The sequence below is a fragment of the Terrapene carolina genome, unplaced genomic scaffold (assembly GCF_002925995.2).
Source record: "Terrapene carolina triunguis isolate 2854851 unplaced genomic scaffold, T_m_triunguis-2.0 Scaffold69, whole genome shotgun sequence".
Lineage (NCBI taxonomy): Eukaryota > Metazoa > Chordata > Testudines > Emydidae > Terrapene > Terrapene triunguis.
In genome coordinates, this window is record NW_020664420.1 from 51,832,012 (window position 1) to 51,845,838 (window position 13,827).

The 13,827-nt window shown below is 46.7% G+C and overlaps 1 protein-coding gene across 1 annotated transcript in view; it reads right to left on the reverse strand.

Annotated features, from left to right (window-relative positions):
- Positions 1–13,827, reverse strand: part of KIAA0825 (KIAA0825 ortholog) — a 116,080-nt gene that overhangs the window by 85,825 nt on the left and 16,428 nt on the right. The window lies entirely within an intron of this gene.

Below are 13,827 nucleotides of genomic sequence, written 5' to 3' on the forward strand. Positions count from 1 at the left end.
GACGTGGCAGGTTCGGCTGATCGCGGCCCCCACTGGCCGCGGTTCGCCATCCCGGTCCAACGAGGGCGACGGGAAGCGGCGTGGGTGAGGGATGTGCTGGCCGCGGCTTCCCGCCGCTCCCATTGGCCCGGGACGGCGAACCGCAGCCAGTGGGGGCCGCGATCGGACGAACCTGCCGTGTCAGCAGGTAAATAAACTGGCCCGGCCCGCCAGGGTGCTTACCCTGGCGAGCCGCGTGCCAAACGTTGCCGACCCCTGCTATAGAAGTACAGTATATCCCATCCATCAACTGAATATTCTATAATACAACTTTGTGAAAAGAAGGTTCTTACCTCTTTCGAGTCAAGTAATTTTTAAAAATGAGTGAGAATTGTGGAGGGTTTTAAAAACTCTTTATTTTATATAAAGGAATGGAAATTCCTTCTGGAGTGCTTTCCAGGATGGATCAGCTATGGCAATGGGAAAAACTCTCAGTCAAGTAGCTGGGGTGTAGGTTGGGAAACACTAATACCACTACTAGTCCACAATTAAAAATTAAACTCCTTCCTAAATATGCTTTTAACAAATAGACCAAAACTACTGAAGAATCCATTTCTGTCTCTTGGGTACAAAAACACACAGTGTTTTTTTAAAGAAATAAGTAGTAAAGGAAATGCAAAAACCTATATGAAAAATGACATTAAGGTTGTGACACCAGAGAACAAAAGCCAAGAAATTTAAAGTTAAGCTGACACTCAGTCCTTAAATCATGCTATTGTGCTTCTTTTTAAAAAGCAACAATGTGAGTTAATGACAAGTTGTCAGCCTTAACTTTGAATTGCCTGAAGTTTGTCATTTGGTGTTTGTGTCACAACCTTAATGTTATTTAAATGTAGTTTTTAGTATCTATTATTTAAAAAGGTCTACTTTAAGACAGCAAAAAGCTTTGATGGAGTAAACCTCAAAGTACACTGCATTGCCGGTATGCCACTTCATTAGAAGTAGTGCATAAAATATATGCTGTTGACAAATCTAATTCATTAAAGTTGAGATAGATGCACTTTAAAACAACTGGCTGGCATCATTATCTTCCTTTTATAAATTATTCCTCTTTTTCCTTTTGACTGAACTTGTCACTGTTCCCTTTTCAGAGTGTGAATGTTATGCCTTAAAATTCAATACTTTCAACATTTTTAGACGAGTCATAAGTTAAATAAAGTAGCTTATTTGCTAAAAATAAGTGTGTAAGCAAAAAAACTTACACTGATTATTTCAGTGATTTTAAGTGAAGACAAGTAAAATTAGTTAACAATGTATAGCAGTTTCAGCTTGCTCAAAAACATAAAATAAAAATGTATTGGATAGGAATAGGGAATTAAAAAATAGAAGGGAGAGAGCCATCATGGCAGCCCTGTTGCATTGCTATGCAGATGATTTGGGTTTAGAATTGAATCGTGCTCTGCAAGAGAGAGGAGATCAGGCACATCACAATGTTGACAGCTGACACATACTTTTAAAGGGAAATTGCTAACTGTATTACTCTTAGAAACCAAAACACAGTGCAGCATTATGTTGACTGTTTGGAGGAAGCTTTAAGCTGGCAAAGTACACTTAATCAGAGAAGAAAAATTTCTCACATATTAGCTACTTTCTTCTCTATGAATTAGATGTTCAATTAAAAGGTCATCCTTCCTTGACAGTATGTGAGGGCAGCTACAAAGCTCATCTGTAAGCTTCTTCAGTGCAAAAACGGAACTTTTAGTTTCTTTCAATGCTATACACAACTGGAAAACTGTTATTGAATTAGTTACATAAAATGCATCTCAGTATCTTCATATGCTGTAACAAATCATTTTAAAAAGGCTGGTTGGTGTAGTGGACATGTAACTCAGAGAAAGTTAAATTAGAAATTTTTTCTTGCTCTGTCCTATACACCTACCAGTTCTTCACTAAATATCAGGTGTCCCAGCTAATTCCATAGTCTCTTCTCATGTTTTGGATGAGGACAAAAGGATAAAAAACATTTTTTTTTTTAGGAGTTATTAAACCTCAAGTTCATTTAAGGGTAAACTCTGGAACTCATGTACCAGGAACAATTTTTTTCCTGATGAAAAATGAAGTTCAACTGGCAGAACTCTTTGCACCGTGGGAAGACAAGACAAGACACCAGGAACGTTGTTTAACTAGGCCACAACTTTATTAACACATTTGGAAACTATCCAGCAACAACTCATCCAGTGCAGGTCACCCTTCCTTTGTAATTCATGCCACCTGGTGGAGGGCTGCCGTCGGCCTCCCCAGCTCTCAGTCAACCTGGTCCCAGCACCATTGTTGGGACCTATTGCCTTTTCCTCATATGAGAGTTATGGAGCGGTTGTCTCCTCAATGTATTGGACATTAAGATCCCTGACGCCAGTTCCCAACTTCTTTGGGAAATGCCTTCTCCTAATCCATTTCCAATTCCAGTTTATCAGTGAACCAGACCACATATTGAACCATTACCTGCACTGGGCACTGCCACCAGGAGGCACCAGAAATTTGCTTGGCTGCCTCCTCACCATGCCTGCTGGATTCCCAGATTGTTAACACTTCATTCCCTAATAGCGTCCAGATTAACCTCCATTCCCCACTGGAGAGATGTACAACCTCTTCCTTGAATAACTCAGGTACTGAATATGCATTTTCATGATGGGTAATCATCAATTTTTCCTGCTCACATAATTTAGCCAACAGTCAATTTAATTCTCACCTGGCCTTGCCCACCCACTCCCCACATCAGATCCTCCACTGCAGCAGCTCAGGCCAGTTCACAATTACCCCCAGGAAAAGGACTTCGTTCCACCCCTAATATCTTTGTCCTAATCCTTATCTGTACTCCTTTACTAAACCCCCAAATAGTTTCCTACAAGTTACACACTGATCCATTCACATGGTCCCTCCCTGGCCAATGAATGTAAGAGTGGAAGCTGCTGGTCCCAGAGTCTGCCCCTCCATCTATGCCAATTTAAAGCTTCCTCATCACTGAGGCCCAGCTTTGAATTTCCAGAGAGAACTGGCCACTCACCTGTGGGGGCCAAGTGCACAATACTTTGCCTCCACAACTAGATGCCTATTCCTGTGACCCATTATCTTGATCTTGAAGGAAGAGATAAAAGGGAAGAGTATAGCATATTTAGACCACTGAATCATCATCCCAGAAGGGGACATCCATACACTTGTATGCATTTCGATGCCCCCACTGATATCTGAAATAACTGTGTTCCTATTTCAAACTGTGCTGTGGATATAGCCACTCCAGTCCTAAATTAATGGTATCCCAATTCATTAGGGAAACCTCAACAACACATGCTCCTCAGCATCCCCAAGAACGGAGATGTCCTTTTCTGAGGTAACCCTCTTCCCTGTGAGGAAACAGTAGCCTGACACCAGCAGGCCTCTGCACTAGGCAAGTCTGTACTACTTTAGCTGGACCAATCCCAGCCTACCTACACTCTTGTAGCATTATTTCACGGGATGCCACATCAGCTATCCAGCAAGCAGTGCTGCCTAGCCTGTTTTTGGGGTTCCTCAGTCACAAACACACCCAGACAGTTTCCCTTTTACCACATGTACATTTATTCTTCAGTTCTTAAGCAAAACAGAACATGACACAGGTATTCAGCAGAAGGTTTGCACACAGCCTTCTCTCCTCTGCCAACTCACTCACTGAGCTCCTCTGCTTCCTGTTCCTCCCAGTTATATATCCTCTCAACTACTGAGCCAATTGTCTCATTAGCCCAGCAATTACCACCCAGGTGTCAGTAATCTCCCAACAGAAACTGGTTAATTGCTTCCAGTTAAGCCTGCAGCCTTCTCTGTGCTGCAGCAATCTCAGTGACCAGGGTGCTACAGCTAGCACCCTGTCACAAACTATATCTTACCTTGACATCCCTTAATTGGTTTTCTGACAGTGTCAGATCTCTCCCTCTCATTGCAGCTCTTTAAACCCCAAATCCCTATCCAAATCCACCTTTGCTGACCCCTTAATAATCCTTATTGAGACCAACCCCCCATAGCCTAACTAAAACCCACTACCAAGGTTGTGGTAACCCAGTATCTTAACACAAAGTGTGTTGCTCTAGCAATCCAAAATGCCATATGATGCCAACCTACAGTGTACCCATGATACCATCAATTGTAGTACCCAATATAAAAATAGGTCAGATTTTCTGAGAGCTCTCTCCTGTCCTCAAACGGAGTTGAATAAATTCCTCAAGAGTCCCAACATACACCTGAATGTTTTAGTTGCTTTGCAATGAACCAAGGTTCTAGAGACCTAGCTGCACCTGAAGGAAAAATAAGAGTTAAATCATTATTCTAGGTCTTTCCCATCACTTATTGATTTGGTCCCAAGCCTCTGTGAAGATCTCCTGTCTTCTGTTGACCAGCCGTTGAAGATTGTTCGAGATAAGGTGGTGGGAAAGGACTATCTATTGTGTGACTACAACAGAGATGGAGATTCATATAGGTGAGCTCATATCCCAAGAATGCAGCTGATCTCATGGAAGGATCACAGTGCAAATCATTACTAAAAGACAGCGTTACTTTCCCTTCTTCCTCTTGTTTTTGAGCAAAGCTGCGCTGAGATTGACCTCAATTTGCTAATGAAGAGCTTGATTCTGCCACCTTTGTTAGACAATACCTTACTATATAAGTAGCCCCAACAGAACCAGTGGAATCATGTAAGGTGTTGTCCAACACAAGTAAGAGTGTCAGAATCAACCCCTAACATCTCCTGCCTCTTTACTCTGCACTAGAAGACACTGAGTTAATCTTCCAAGAACCTGGCAATATTGCCATTAGTCTGATATCTTTGGGGGGGAGTGGGAGGGCCACTACAAACTGTGGTAGGAATGAGACACATTTTAGCACAGATGATGCACTAAGTTGATTGCTCCTGAGTCACTGGAATCTAGACTATGGCCTTAGTTGATTCACTGGAGTTCAGGGGGCTGGTCACATGTTCAAGTATCTTGCTAAATTGGGGTGGATGCAAAGGGGAGTCCTCTGGGCTCTGTACTTTTTATCATCCAGTTGTATTTTAGAGGATTAACACCAGAGTTGGCCATCTAAAGGGACACTATTTATGCTGTCTGTAGGTGATATATTGTGGTTTCCAGGGTGGAAAATCTCTGGAGTAGAGGACAGTAGGAGAAATTGATGATGGAGGGATAGCTCAGTGGTTTGAGCATTGCCCTGCTAAACCCAGGGTTATGAGTTCAATCCTTGAGGGGGCCATTTGGGGATTTAGTTGGGGATTGGTCCTGCTTTGAGCAGGGGGTTGGACTAGATGACCTCCAGAGGTCCCTTCTAACCCTGATATTCTATGATTCTATGATTCTATTAACTTCCTCATATTAAGGCAGTGGCTCAAGTGGTAGTCCTCAGGTTCGTTTGGGGCACCTGCTTCAAAAGAGAAGTTCACAAATATGCTATCGTAAAAGGCCCTGCAACTATTTTTTCCCTACATAAATCTCATCTCTTACTATGTAATATAAACTCTCCAAAGACTTTGAACTCTGGAATCATTCTAAGACATCTATCTCTAGACAGTATATGATATCTTTAGTCATGCTGAACATCGTTTCCTCACTATGCTCTCCCTTGTCATGGTAATCCCACAGGAGTGCCCAGGGCATCTTGAGCTCAATGACAGATTAAGCCATTCCTCTGTTCCTGTGCCTAGATGGAGAGCATCTGACAGACCCCCCTAATGGAGTGTAACCTCCTCTGGGGGGCTGGACCAAATATGTGCTGCACCAGTGCCAAAATGTTTTATTTTATTTTTAACCTTCATGTTTGTATTTGCATGAATTCGAACAATATTTTTGCCCTCAGTGAAGGTTGTCTAGTTGCTTGCTAAGATTGGGTCTCAGGCTTGTCTGCCATGGAACAAAGGATGACATTTAAATAGCCAAAGTCATCCATTCTAACTATATTTAAAGATAACACATACATACCCACATGCGTGTGCGCATGCACACACATGCACACCCTTCATTATAAATAACTTTAAGGTTGCCAAGTCAAGCACTTAAAAGTTAGGAAATGGCAGAATTAAGGTTGCCTGAGCCTCTTGTGTGTGTTCAATATGATCTAGTCTTTAATTACATGATCACATTTAAAAAAAAAAAAAACATTCAGTGCACAGGATGGACTTGTTCTCAGGAATGAATCAGGATTGTGTAGTTAAGAAGAGGGTTTGTTTAGGACCACTGCTTCATTTGTTGCAGATGATGAATGGTGTGTAGCAAATGAGGCTAGGGATTTCAAAAAGGAAAAGGATGGTCTCATGGTTAAGGAAAATGAATACTGCTTTGGTGAATTGGATTCAAGCCCTGCCTCTGCCACAGAGTTCCTGTGTGATGCTAGGTAAATCACTTAAACCACGCCTTTCACAGGTGGTCACTAATTGCATACTCTTCATTTTCTGGGTGCCCCTCTCGATACCCTGGAGTCTGATTTGCATAAGGCCTGAGCACTCACAGCTATAACTGAAGTCAATGGGAGCTGTGGTTTGAACATATAAAGTGCTATGTAATCTTAGATATTCTGAAAAAATCAGGTCCTAAGTGTCTTTAATTGGACAGCCAAAATTAGTAGATATTTTTCCAATTAATCTCTCTGTGGCTCAGTTCTTCCTCTGTAACATGGGGATAATAAAATCCACTCATCTCATGTGTTGTGAAAATAAATTCATTATTGTTTGTAAAGCACTCAGACACTATAATATCCATAGAAAACCCTACGAAGAAATTAATAATTCTATCTTCAGAGCAGGATCTGAATAGCGTGTAGTAAATAAGGCATGGGACCACACAATGAACAATTAGAAAACAAAATATGGAATAGCTGCAATTTAAGTGAGCGTCGTCCATCTTGTTTACTGAATGAAGCAGGAACATGACTGTATCATAATGCAGACGCACAAGAGGACTGAATCAAGGTTGAAAAGACCTTGATTCTTTTAACAGTTTTTTGTGTGTAATTTCTTAGATTAATAAAAAACTGAAAAACCAAAAATTCCATTATGTGGCATCATATTGATGATACCCACATGGTTCATCAGCAGGGTTGGAACCTTTAGATCCACTGTAACTGGTAGCAGCAGTAGTTGGGGGCAGGAGGGGAGGGAATGAGACACTTTGCCAGTGCATTCCACAAATATTTGTTGACAGCAGAGAAACAGGGAGATTCAGGAATCCTGAGTTCCATTCCAAGCTCTGGAGTTGAGAGTGCTCTGGTGGCCACAGTCTCTTCCGCTAGTTATTCACAGACCTGACCCCTTCTGCCCATCCCCTCCAACCTGTTCTAGTCCTGCCTCTTGGCAAATTTGGCAAAGTTATAAGCAACTGGAAACAGTTCATAATGGGAAATGCTGGGTAATTTTAATAATAGGCAGTGAAACCAGCTCCATCTATAGTCAGCCTGGTCGCACTTGATTCCCTTAGACACTGGAAAAGACGGTTACTCACCTTTGTAATGGGTGTTCTTCGAGATGTGTTGCTCATACCCATTCCAATCGGTTTGCGCGCGCCGCGTGCACGATCAACGGAAGGTTTTTACCCTAGCAACACTCATTGGGTTGGCTGAGGCGCCCCCTGGAGTGGAGCCCTTGCGGCACCGGATATATGCCCCTGTCGACCCAGCGCCCCCTCAGTTCCTTCTTGCCGGCTACTCCGACAGAGGGGAAGGAGGGTGGGTTTGGAATGGATATGAGCAACACATCTTGAAGAACAACAGTTACAAAGGTGAGTAACCGTCTTTTCTTCTTCGAGTGCTTGCTCATATCGATTCCAATAGGTGACTCCCAAGCCATACCTAGGCGATGGGGTCGGAGTTAGAAGTCACAGAATGGAGGACCGCTGAATCGAATGCAGCATCGCCCCTGGACTGCTGCACTATCGCATAGTGGGAAGCGAAGGTATGCACAGATGACCAAGTTGCTGCCCTACAGATCTCCTGTATGGGCACATGAGCCAGAAAGGCAGAGGACGAAGCTTGAGCCCGAGTAGAGTGGGCAGTGAGGCGGGTAGTTGGGACACCAGCTGAGTCATAGCATGCATGGATGCATGATGTAATCCAAGACGAGATTCGCTGTGTGGAGACCGGGAGGCCCTTCATCCGGTCTGCCACCGCTACGAACAGCTGGGACGTCTTCCTAAAAGGTTTTGTTCGTTCGATGTAAAAGGCGAGAGCCCTACGAACATCTAGGGAATGCAGCTGTTGCTCTCGTCGCGAAGCGTGAGGCTTTGGAAAGAAGACCGGGAGGAAGATGTCTTGATTGACATGGAAGGCAGACACCACCTTAGGAAGGAAGGCGGGGTGTGGTCACAGCTGTACCTTGTCCTTATGGAACACCGTATACGGTGGGTCTGAAGTGAGGGCTCGAAGCTCCGACACATGTCTTGCTGAGGTGATAGCGACAAGGAAGGCTGTCTTCCAGGAAAGGTACAGAAGCGAGCAGGTGGCCATTGGCTCAAAGGGGGCACCCATGAGTCTAGATAGGACCAGATTGAGGTCCCACGTAGGGGCCGGATGTCGAATTTGCAGGTACAGCCATTCCAAACCCTTGAGAAACCTGCTGACCATGGGATTGGAGAAAACCGAGCGCCCGTTTTTGCCAGGGTGGAAGGCTGAAATTGCTGCTAGGTGTACTCTGATGGATGAGACAGCTAGGCCTTGCTGTTTCAGGGACCAGAGATAATCTAGGATGGTAGGTACTGGCACCTCCAGAGGGACAGTATTGCTCACGGCAAACCAGCAGGAGAAGCGCTTCCATTTGGCCAGGTATGTGGACCTAGTAGAGGGCTTTCTGCTACCCAAGAGTACTTGCTGCACTGAACGGGAGCAACGCAGCTCAGATTGAGTTAGCCATGCAGCATCCATGCTGTGAGATGGAGGGACTGCAGGTCCGGATGACATAACCTGCCGTGCTTCTGAGTGATCAGATCCAGCCACAATGATAGAGGAATTGGTTTGGTCACTGACAGATCGAGGAGTGTGGTGTACCAATGTTGCCTGGGCCACGCCGGAGCGATCAAGATTAAGCGGGCCTTGTCTCTGTGTAACTTGAGAAGGACCTTGTGGACTAAGGGGAAGGAAAGAAAGGCGTAGAACAGGTGGTCTTTCCATGGTATCAGGAAGGCATCCGACAGGGAGCCCGGGGAGCGTCCCTGGAGAGAGCAGAACACCTGGCACTTCTGATTCTCGCCAGAGGCAAAAAGGTCTATGTGGGGAAATCCCCACTTCCGGAAAACAGAATGGATAACGTCCGGACGTATCGACCACTCGTGAGCCAGGAAGGACCTGCTGAGGCGATCTGCCAAGGTGTTCTGGACTCCTGGGAGAAAGGACGCCACCAGGTCGATCGAGTGGGCTATGCAGAATTCCCACAGGTAAATGGCTTCCTGACAGAGGAGGGACGACCGCGCTCCGCCTTGCTTGTTGATGTAAAACATGGCCGTTGTGTTGTCTGTGAAGATTGTGACACAACGGCCCTGAAGGTGTTCGCGGAATACCTGACACGCCAGGTGTACTGCTCTCAGTTCCCGTACGTTGATGTGCAGGGTTATCTCTTGTGCGGACCGGCGCCGAGATGGGGATCGGTGCCGGGACTGCGAGCGGTGCAGAGACCGCGACCTGGAATGGGACCGAGATCGGTGCCGAGCTGTCTCGCTCTGCAATGGAGGTCGCATGAAGGCGGGCTTCCCTATAGATGGGACAGTCCACACTGGCAGTGCAGGAGGGTGAGATGGTCCACGCTCAGTCAGCGTGATCAGGTCACGAGCGGTGGAGAAGGTCTCCGGAGTGGACAGCAGACCGAGCTCAACCATGGTGTGCACTGGGGAGCTTCTGTGCACCGGACTCAACGGCGCTGGACAGGACGGTGCCAGAGCTGGAGCCTTCGCGGTCCTGCACGGGCCGTTGCTCCAATGGGGGCACAGGCGGTGCCTGCTACTGTACAGGTTTGTGCTGCTTCTTGGGCCGCGGAGACAGCGAGCGGTGTCGAGCCTGTACCGGTGCCGGAGACGTCCGGTGCTGAGTCGTTCTGGTGCCGAAGGCGCGCTTTGGACCGATGGCAACTGGTCTGCATGTGGTGCCGAGGGCACCGGGGTAAGTGCCGCTTCCATTAGGAGCTGTTTTAAACGAAAGTCCCGCTCCCTTTTTGTCCAAGGCTTGAAAGCCTTACAAATGCGACACTTATCTGGATGATGGGATTCCCCCAGGCACTTCAAACAGGAGTCGCGGGGGTCTCCCGTAGGCATCGGCTTGAGACAGGCCAAGCAAGGCTTGAAACCCGGAGACCTAGGCATGGGCCCTGGTACCGGGAAGGGGATAAACCCCGTTTCCTCCAAGTACTATCTACACTACCTACAAAACTTACTATTAACTACACTATAATTGTTAAAACTATTAAAAACTACACTAAACAACTATCTACAGTACAACGAGCAAAGAGCTAGGGAGGTGGAGATCAGCTATGCCGCGCTCCACAGTTCCAACGACCATCGCGGGTGGTAAGAAGGAACTGAGGGGGCGCTGGGTCGGCAGGGGCATATATCCAGCACCGCCTCCAGGGCCCTCAGCCGACCCCCCGAGTGTTGCTAGGGTAAAAATCTTCCGATGATCGTGCATGCGGCGTGCGCACACCTATTGGAATCGATATGAGCAAGCACTCAAAGAAGAACCATCAATCCAATTTCCTCCAAATGGGCCCATGCCAGAGCCCTAACTGTACTGTGGACCCAACAGACTAATCTGTTATATTCTAACATTGCTGAGTCTTTCTCCAAATCCCTGTCCAACAGCATGCCTGCACATCTTCAGTGGGAAGCATGCCCACTTTCCCAGATCCAAATTAGTCTATTAGCTTCCATACGCTCCTTTTCTATCTCTGCCCTTATCTTCCTTTCACAGTAATTAGTATATATATATAGCCCGTAAATATCATCTCTATTGGCTTAGAGAAGGTGTGCTATAAATCAAAGCAGATACTCCTGTTTAAGCCTGCTTCACTGAAAGACTGGGACTGTTAACTGCAGTGGCTTCCACCACACTAGATGCCTCCCAATCACTCTCAATGCAGTGGAAGCCATCTCAGTAGCCTTGAGTTAGATTCAAAGGTGTTTGATCTGTAACGTTCTGCCTGCAGGAAGGACCAACGCTCCATTGGCTGCTGCCACTACTTCAATCTTGAACCCATGCAAGTCATGAATTGGTGCAATGCCCAGATTCCATGGCAGTGGGTTACTTTGCCTACCCCTAATGTCTGGGCACTAGGATCCAGGAAATCCACAAATCCATTTTAGTTTGGCAACCCAGCTGCCAGCAGAATATGGAGCCTGTGCTACAGGATGGTGCTAACTCCTGAACAACCCAGGGGGAAAGAAAACCGCTTCAGCATCTGATCTTTGTATAGAGGAGATTTTGAACCCCTATCAAAGGGAAACCTTATGGGCACTCCCAAGTTCCATCCCTCCTCCTCCACCACAGGTCAGTGATTTCAGCCTCTAGGGAACTTCCTGCCTTTCCCCCCACTTTTCCTTTCTGCCATAGTCCTGTGGGGGCAAGAGCTCAGCCAGGGTATCAACCATGCTGCCCCTTCAGGGCCGACTCATCCACCCCCTGACCAACAAGAAACATCCCACAACTTCCATCCTCCTCTATCACCCCCACAGGGGAAAAGCTCTGGCTCCTATTGTGTGCAAACGGCCCAGCCCTGGGCAACTACTTTTGGCACAACTGCTGCCACACATTCTTTCTGTTGCTGCAATCCTGGGGGTGATTTCCACTGTTCTTGCTGGGACCCAGGTACTCTTGCTGCCAACTAACAGAGGGTTTCATAGGGATCCCCTGGGTCAGATATATGCATAATATTTCACTAGAGGGGGGCATGTGAGGTCTCTACCAAGAGCCAGTAAATCACTGATCATAATAATTATGACAAGATGTTTGTATGGGAAGCATTTTAAGAGATGTGTAAAATATTAGATTCCAAAACAGGTGAAGTAAAACTTGTCACCTGAGTCGAGACAAGCCTCAGGGCTAACTCAATCAGCACATAGAACCATGAACACCTGCCTAGTGTCTAGGCCAGGTGGGGGCCTGATGATTTAGAAAGACAAAGAACTCCAAGATAAGCCTCTGAAGAGGGGACCTCCTGGGATAAGAGACAACGGTTTGTAACAGCAACTACAACAAAAAAAGAGAGGAGACAAGATTTTATCTTTCACCAAAGAGGCAAGCTGGCAGTATGACTGGTCTCATGAATGGTGGATCACAGCAAAACCTGGCTGTAAAACGCTGAAAGGACTTAGGGTAAGCATTGCTCTACAAGACACGAAAGTATCTGGTAAATAAGTCTAGGTTCTAGAATGCATGTTATGATTTTATTTTACATGTAACCATTTGTTTCCAATACTACTACTTGCTAACATTTGAATCTCTATATTTTGTTAAATAAACTTTTACTTGTTTTCACAATAAACATATATAAAAGTATTGTTTGTTAACATGAGCGGTGATCTGAGGTGAAACTGGTAAGCTGGGGTGTACTGTTTCTTTGGAAGCACTGGTTCTGTGAACGCTGTGAGTTTCCAGTAGAACAGGGGCTGGACACTCCAGGGAGATTGTTGGAAGTTGGAGTGTGCCTACTGCTAACCTGTAGAGAAACAGCAGAGCCTGCATAGGCCTAAAGAGGAATGCTTGTGTTGCCAGTGGCCAGTGGAGTAGGGGAGCTGACCCCCATCAGAGACAGACAAGGCTTCTTCATGCTAAGGGCAGGTAGTAGAGAGTTGTTTCACAACCCTGGGTACCTCCAGGAAGCATTACAGATCCCACTGCTGACCCTGAGGCTCATGGGGACCTCCCACCTTGGAGGGCACAGTGGGGTACCCTGGCCATAAACAACCACAGCAGGCTTTTCTGCTGCCTGTCACCTTACAGCAACTCCACCTCCCTCACCAGGTGCAGAATAGTGCTCATGTGTAGAAGGAAAGGCTTATAAGCTCTCCCCTTGGTTGCAAGGGTATATATTATGTTGCACTCTTCTATCCAACCAATCAGCCACAGTATTGCCTTCTGACCTCCTCAAAGTGAGAGGGGGTAATCCTTAAAGGGGCCATGGTTCTTCTTTCCCTGCTAGCCCAGATAAAGCCCCTCCCTGACCTCTGAGGCTAGAGGTGGGGGGCTGGAAGGAGTGCAGCATTGTTCCAAAACTAGTATAGCTGCTCAGGGTTTCTCTCTCAACAAGCAAATATATGGACCTAATTTTCAGGTGTGCTGTGCACTCACAGCTCTTACTGAAGTCAATGGGAGTTATGGCTTTCAGCAACTCTGATAATCAGACTTATGCTAACCCCCACCCACACAACTTTGAAATTAGGGTTACCATATTTCAGCAAGCAAAAAAGAGGACGGGAGGAGCCCCACCCTAGCCCCGCCCCCGTCCTGCCCTAGCCCCGCCCCTGACCCTTCCACTCCCTCCCACTTCCCGCCCCCCTCAGAACCCCCAACCCTTCCCCCTGCTCCTTGTCCCTTGACTGCCCCCTCCTGGGACCCCTGCCCCTAACTGCCCCCCAGGACTCCACCCTCTACCTAAGCCTCCCTGCCTCTTGTCCCCTGACTGCCCCCTCCTGAGACCCTCCCCCCATCCTAACTGGCCCCCTAGGACCCTACCCCCTACCTGTACCCTGACTGCCCCAACCCTTATCCACACCCCCACCCCTTATCCACACCCCCACCCCCAGACAGACCCCTGGGACTCCCACGCCCCATCCAACCACTCCCCACCCCGACAGCCCCCCC